The following is an 8,264-nucleotide window of genomic DNA, read 5'->3' as shown; positions in this document are numbered from 1 at the left end:
CTCACTCAAGATTAAGGTCGTGTTACCTATGGTCATCTTAGTGAAATGAAAATTTCTATTATGAACGACATTATATAATAAGACTAAACATTTCGTGGTCCGATCTTATACAAACTCATTTGTATAGAATATTCCTGCTCACATGTCTACACTACTACAGAAATTAGATTACTTGATGCTTTTCCAATGTCAAGTAAAGGGTATACCTGACGCTTATAAAAACGTTGAGTATTTGACTGTCAAGTATAGTGTGATAACTTGACTTCGAAAAAACGTCAAGACAAATGTTTCTTGATACAATTTTTGTATCAAGAAAGATAATACATTTGACATTGGTGGTATGTCAAGTCTATTGATTCTTGACATTGATTACATATCATATATGATAACTCTTGACGTTTTTTATTTGTCAAGTATATGTCTTTTTTTTTTTTTCAAATTAAATGCCCCAATTGATGTTCTCATTTCCTTCCTTGTATTCCAACAATACAATTACATCAACTAAATAAATATTATACATTTAAGATCTATCAACTCAATATATTCACTAAAAATTCCATATGTTCAACTATGACCTTTCATATGAACACTCCTCACAAATTACAACAATATTTCTCTTTCACATGTACATGCACAAAATAAAATCTCAACTAGTGCTTTTGTATACAAAACTCAACTTTCAACAAATACACAAGTGACAAATTGTTTAATAAGTAACCTCTCAACAAAGTACATTATTTAATCTATACATTGAGTTTTGAAGTCCAAAGATCGAGAACTAAGGGCCAGGCAAGCCATGTTTAACCAAGTCAACTGCAAAATAGAATAAAGGGCGATAACATTAAATTTCAAAATATAGAAATAAGTGTTAAGATAAAACAATGACAAAAAGTCATGCACAAGGAAAAACGTACATGATTGGCTTACTTTATGCAATGGAAAAATATCATACTCGAGACTTAAAAAATATCTACGACTTAAAGTTAGAGACTTACTGGAATTTCATTCATTCTATTCTGACCATATCCAGTATCAGGAGGAACAATTACCTTTCGCTGCAAAACAAAGAAAGATGGGAGAGATTTGAGAAAATATAATAAAGAGGAAGAAGATTATTAACAAATCAAGCATGCTAAAATTTAAAATAAAAGAATGCAGATACCTGTCGCCCAACTTTTACAACTTTCACAACTTATCTTATCTACAAGCAATAAAAAATAGAGAATTTGGAAGCCCGATCTCATTTACAAAATTTCATTAAAAAATACAACAAAGCAATCCAATCTTATCTACAAAATTTCATTCAAAACTACAGAATATTGGAAACCCAATTATTCAAATTTTCATTCACCAAAATAACCGTTTAACTCCAAATAGATTACCCAAAGTGTGGTTGATTTGAATGCCACTTCAAAACTACAACAAAGTAATCCAACCGACAAAAAGTTCAATAATAGTGGTTACAAAACACAAATTCCAGCAACTATGTAACAATTCCAAAAGAGTTTCAAGGCCTTGATACCTATCAAAACGTCAAAACATCGTTAACTTTGCTGGATAATGGCTCGAATCCCTTGAAATCTTTAAATTGAAAATAACTCAATTATTTGACCAATACTTCAATGGATAACAAAGAACTATTAATACTAACCTCTAAACTTACTAAAACCTTGTCAAGATCGGTCTCAAATCTATTGGACAACAAAATCAATCTCATCATCAAACATTCAAACAATGAAATCATTACATAAGATGCTACATTATAACCCAAATCACAAATTCATTCCAATACATCCAAAACACTTACTCATAGTGTTTGCTCAAATCGACGCTTCACTCGAGCCTTGACCATCTTGCCTAAAAAGAAAAACAAACAAGAACACTCATAAAACTATAAAAAGCTCTTACTTGACAGGGGCAATGCGGCTGTACGACGAATCCGGTGGAAGACTAACTGGATATGGTGAAGGACTGACCAAACCTGGTGCAAGGACTAACCAGATTTGGTGGGAGGCTAGGCTGGGCGATTGGCGCGGATCCGGTGGAGGACTGACCGGTGGGCATTGTACGGTGGCTGACTGGTGGGCATCTGATTGGATCCGGTGTCATATGGTGCGGATCCGAAAACCCATACAAGACACCAAAAACTTACCCAAAACGCCGATTTTGGAAAGTAATGATGCTGATGGCAGGTCTGAGATTGGGCGGAGGTAAGACATAACCACACGATGAGTCTGAACGAGAAAGATCAGATAGAGATGGAGAGACCGATAGCGATGGGTGCAACGGAAGCCAAACCGACGGTACTTGCAGTTGGTCATTCGTTGGAGATGCGGCACAGCGACGGTGGACACTGAATGATGGCCGGAGGAATTGTAAGTGGTGGCTGAAATCGAAGGTAATGGGCTGGGTTATGGGAAGGAGACGAAATGTAGAGGAGGGAGAGAGAGTTATCATGAGGGGGGGTTGCGGCGTGAGAGGGAGAAGAAGGGGGATTTAATAATTTGATAATTATTTTTTACTTATTTAAAATAATAAGTTAATTATTTTTTATATTTTTTTTTTGATAATTTTGGTAGGATGGAAACCAAATTTGGGAGGGAAATGAAAATAGGGGAGGGAGGGAAACAAAAAATAAAGATAAAAAAAGAAATTATTTTTATATTTTACTTGACATGAAAAATATGTCAAGTAAGGGCTTCTTATACTTGACACGAAAAACATGTTAAGTAATGGTTCGAGTGAAAATATCCGAAACATTCCGTCAATCTCCTCTTTTTTTTTTTAACCATTTTACTTGACATTTTCTTATGTAAAAGGTCATTACTTGACGTTTTTTCCAAAGAAACGTCAAGTAATTAAAAACTACAAGTGTCAAGTAATGTAGATTTTGTAGTAGTACTAATATATGAATGATCAGGATCAGATCATTTGTAGCACTTTTGTAACACCTACAAAGCGGGCCATACTCGTAGTGTTACCAGGATAAGGTACCCAGCCTTATCCATATACTACAGATCATTTAGGTTATCACTTAAACATGATCCACCTGTATATCTCCACATATATGTTTAAGTTACAATGATAACCGTTGATGTTAGTTTATTTGTTTGTGGTTAATGCAACTAAAATCTCATATATTTCATAGACAGAGTGGATAAAATATCAAATATTATTAATCACAGATATGTTTCTTCATACAAGGTTTACAAACCATAGAACCCTATGAGATTTAGGGCATCAACCCCAACAACTGCACCACTTACAAATATCATCAAGTAACTAGAAGTAGACTTTCTATTGTCTAGATCTCTTGCCATATCTGAATCAGTGTACGCAACAAGTACTAGCTTTCCACCTCCAAATGTGAGCTTCAAATTGGAAGTACCTCTAAAATATCTCATGATACACTTGACTGCCTCCCAATGCTATTTTCCTGAATTTGACATAAAACGGCTAATAACACCAACAACGTGAGCAATATCAGATCTAGTACATACCATGAAATACATCAAGCTCCCAACCACTGAAGCATAATGTAACACCTGGAGTGTTTTAACTTTCGAGGACGAAAATTCTTTGAGGAGGGAAGAATGTAACATCCCGCACATTTTTTTTATATAATAATACAATTTCAGTAACGTTATCCTTGGTAATTCAATAATTGCTTATTTGGAGGGTTTTTTTAGAATTTTGGACTTTAAGTGTAATTGCGGGAATTTAATTATTGATGTTGGAAATTATTTATGTAGGAAATTGATGGCAGGAATTAATTCCATTTTGGAAAGGGAGGGATTTTAAAGAAATAATGTGGATTAAGAAAAGAATAAAATAAAATCTATTATTTTATTTTATTCAATTCTTTTCTTTTCTTTTCTTTTCTTTTTCTTTTTCTTTTTCTTTCCCTTTCCCTTCCCCTCTCCTTTCACGTGCAGCAGCCCTAAGTCCTCTTCCCCGATTCGAGCCGTCGCCCAGCCACCACTCTCCGTCACTCGTCCTCCGCGAGCCAGCCACCTCGCCTCTTTAGCCAACCCAACCCACGCTCGTCACGTCGCCGCAGAAGCTCGGCCCCTGGCCATTTTGCCCAACCGAAACCCACTCAGTCGTCCTTTCCCTTCAGCAGCGCGCCACCCTTGCCAAGACCCAATCTGCGCTTCATTCGTCGTTTTTGACTTTAGCTTTTGGCCGCCCTCCACACTCGCCTAGCTGCCGATCGAAACGCAGCTGCTGCTACAACCGTCGACTCCATCCCTGTCTCTGTTTCAACACTACTGTAGCCAAGGTACCGCCTGCGTCTGCACTATTTACATCGGTCCGACCAGCTTCATCCGTCCAATTCTGCCGTTTTTTTTTCTTTCGGTCACGACCGTCGCCGCCGCTGTCATTTGGGTCTCATTGGATTCTTGAATAATTTGGGTAAGAGTTGAGTTTTGGCTTTTTCTTTGAGGGGTTTGATTATCCCATTTGATTTCAGGTTAAAATTGTTAATCTCTTTATTTTGGACTATAGATTCAAGGATTGGAGATTTTGAGACATTGCTTTGAAGTTTGAGACTATTTCTGATAGATTTGGTAAGTTTTTGGGTAAGTATTTCGGTTGGTTGTCTTTTGGGTTAAGAGTACTTGTGAAAAATTAAGTTATTAATTTTGGATTCAAATTATGTTCAGGTTGGATTTGTGACTACAGTTGTTGGGTTGTATTGGTTGTATTGATTTTGTAGCATGGGGTGCGTTCGGACCAACACATTTTGGTCCTGATTTAAGATTCATCTAGGCTAGGAGGAAGATTATTTTGCTCGTCGCTTAGACATAATTTTGGGTAAGTAATCTTACCACTGGAACTGCCCACGGGCCAGGCTTTAGTTGTATGCTAGCATGATGAGTGTATGTTATGGTAAATTATTAGCATGTTGATTGATAGTATGACCTGAATCAAAGTATGTTCTGGCACGAGTTCTGAATTGTTTAAATACACACCTAAGCACTTGATCGTTAGTATGTGATGGTATGTGTTTTCATATGTCGACGTATGACCTGCTGGTGTTGAGGCATACTTGTATGTTGTAGAATTATGATGTAAGGTTTACATGAATGTTGTATATTATGTTGTTGAGGATTATGTGTATGTGATGGAGCCATGGTACCAAGGATTTCATGTATGTTTTAGAATTGTATGGTGTTGATTCTTTGAACGTTGAGACTGTGTGAATATCCTCATTGATTAGTTAGATGCTCACCAGTTTCGCGTTTCCTTCGGGATTCACCAGTTTCGCGTTTCCTTCGGGATTCACCAGTTTTGTGTTTCCTCCGGGATTCACCAGTTTTGTGGGCATACTTAACTACAATAGGATAGGACTCAGTCTCTTGTCTGTTTCATGTATTTATGTGCCATATATGGGTATCTAGAGGACATAGATGTCTAGCCTTACCCCAGTGGTGGGGCTACTTATTGAGTATTTCATACTCATTCTTTCTTATGTTGATGTTTCAGGAAAAAGTAACGATGTACCCGCGATGGCATATCGAAATTCGTGATCGTGTCACTGGGACTAGACCTTTTCGCTTCCGCATTTTGAAATCTATTATTTGTTTTTACTATTTAAAATTTATTACTAAGGATTATTTCTTTTATATGCCTTAGATTAGCCTTTAAGAATTTTGGGTACCCTATAAACTGTTTTAACAATTGTATTTAATAAACCTCTTTTGAACTTCTCTTATTTAATTAGCATTTATTTCAAATAACTGAGCATCGTTTTTAAATTTTGTACATGAATTTATTTTAGTAACGACCTTACCTAAGTCCTAAGGGGTCGGGTCGTTACACATAAGGGATCTTGCTCATATCTTCCTTCTCTTTATCTGTAGAAGGACTTTGTTTTCTATTCAATTTGAAGTGACTGAATAAAGGAGAACCGACCGATTTCGTTTTATTCATGTTGAAATGCTCAAGCACCTTCTCCAAGTATTGCTCCTGTGACATATATAATTTCTTGGAAGCTATGTCTCGAATTATTCGAATTCTAAGAATTTTCTTTATCGGCCTCAAATCTTTCATGGCAAAGGATTTGCTCAATTGTTTCTTCAACCTGTCAATTATTGAAACATTCCTACCAACGATCAAAATGTCATCAACATAAAACAATAATACGATAAAATCATTATAAGAAAATTTTTGGACAAAAATACAATGATCAAAAGTAGTCTTTTGTAGCCTTGCTCCCCCATAACTGACTCAAACTTCTTATACCACTGCCTCGGTGCCTGTTTCAACCCATAAAGGCTTTTCTTCAATTTACATACCAGATTCTCTTGCCTTTTTGCTCAAAACCCTCTGGTTGTTCCATGTAGATTTCTTTATCTAAGTCACCATGAAGAAATGCAGTCTTAACATCCATCTGCTTAACCTCTAAGTCAAGACTAGCTGCCAAACTCATTACTACACGTATAGAAGACATCTTGAGAATTGGAGCAAAAATTTCATCAAAGTCGACACTTTTCTTCTAGATGAACCTTTTGACAACCAATTTGACTTTGTAATGCGGATTGAGGTATGTTCTTCCTGTTTCACTCTATAAACCCACTTATTTTTCAGTGCGACTTTTTCTTTAGGCAATTTCATAAGCTCAAGAGTGTAGTTTTCATGTAAAGACTTCATCTAATCTTTCATCGCATCAATCTACTTTCTTTTGTGCTCATCTTCTATGGCCTCTTCATAACTCTCAAGCTCTCCCCCAGCAGTCAATAATAAATATTCAATAGCTGAATATCTTGTTGATGGACGTCAATCTCTGACAGATCTCCTGAGTGAAACATCTGTAGGAACTTCTGTTTTTGACAACTGTTCTTGAATGCTGTTATCTGCCTCAATCTATTCAAAACCCTCATCTGTATCACCAAACTGATCATTCTAAACCTCATTTTCTATCTGTACTGAAGATGGTGTCAAAGAACTGAACTCAAATCAATCAGATCATCAGTGTGCTCAAACTCTGTTTTATCTTCTCAATGTCTAGTATCGTTTAGTCTTCAACAAACGTAACATCTCGACTTTTTATGAGCTTCCTCTGTCCTGGATAATATAATCTATAACCGAACTCATCTTGTCCATAGCCAAGAAATACACATGGTCTAGTCTTTGATCAAGCTTTGATCTCTCATCTTTAGGAATATGAACAAAAGCTTTACGCCAAAGACACGTAGGTGATCATAAGATATATCTTTATTTGACTATATTCTGTCCAAAACTTTTGATCCCAAAGAAACACATGGTGTGAGATTCAAAACATGTACAACTTTATTCAATGCTTCACCCTAGAACGATTGCGATAACTATGACTCTGATAGCAAATATCTCATTCTCTCAACTAATGTTCTGTTCATTCTCTCAACTACCCCATTTAGCTGAGGAGTCTTAGCAGGTGTCTTTTGATGTGAAAACCATGATTTTTGCAATACTCATCAAAAGATCCACAATACTCACCTCCATTATCAGTCCTAATACATTTCAAATTTTTAGCAGTTTCTCTCTCAACAAGGGCATGAAATTGTTTAAACTGTAACACCTGATCTTTAGTCTTCAAGGTATAGACCCACATTTTCCTTGAATGATCATCAATAAACATCACAAAATATGAAACACCTCAAAGTGTTTTTATTTTCATAGGACCACACACATTAGAATGTACCAGGTCTAGTACACTTTGTTTCTTTCAATGCTGAGATGACTTAAAAGTAACTCTAGCTTACTTTCCTGCCAAACAATGAGGACACCTTTTTAGGGATGCACTCTTTATATCAGGAAGATGATTTTTCTTGGCTAAAATCTTCAAACCCTTTTCACTCATGTGACTGAGTCTTTTATGCCAAGCTCAATACTCATTTCATCATTCACTGTATTTATACCACAATTAGTGATCTTAGCCTCCATATAATACAATGAGGAATATTTATCTTCTTTAGCTACCACCATAGAGCCTTTAGTGAGCTTCCACTTTCCATCATAGAAGGTATTGCAGTAACCTTCATCATCAAGCTTACCTGTAGAAATCAAGTTCAAGCGAATATCAAGAATGTGCTTCACATTCTTCAAAATCAGCTCAGAACCATTCTTATTCTCTAAGTGTACATCTTCGATGACACCTTCTTTTGCTGATCCATCATTACCCATCTTAACACTGCCGAAATCACCAGGTGTATAGGATGCAAGGAAATCCCTCTTTGATGTAGCATGAACTGAGGCACTACTGTCAACTACCCAACTGC

At 36.3% G+C, this 8,264-nt stretch overlaps 1 long non-coding RNA gene across 1 annotated transcript; it reads right to left on the bottom strand.

Moving 5' to 3' along the window:
* Positions 1 to 526: 526 nt before the first annotated feature.
* On the bottom strand, positions 527 to 2,496 carry LOC120070128 (uncharacterized). Its single transcript, XR_005479789.2, has 3 exons — positions 1,163 to 2,496; positions 996 to 1,055; positions 527 to 813 (listed from the first exon to the last, which is right to left on the bottom strand). It is a non-coding gene; the product is annotated as an uncharacterized LOC120070128 (long non-coding RNA).
* Positions 2,497 to 8,264: the final 5,768 nt, after the last annotated feature.

The sequence above is a fragment of the Benincasa hispida genome, chromosome 6 (assembly GCF_027475165.1).
Source record: "Benincasa hispida cultivar pf3 chromosome 6, pf3_genome.v1.1, whole genome shotgun sequence".
Taxonomy (NCBI): Eukaryota; Viridiplantae; Streptophyta; class Magnoliopsida; order Cucurbitales; family Cucurbitaceae; genus Benincasa; species Benincasa hispida.
This window is presented reverse-complemented; position numbering and strand designations above follow the sequence as displayed.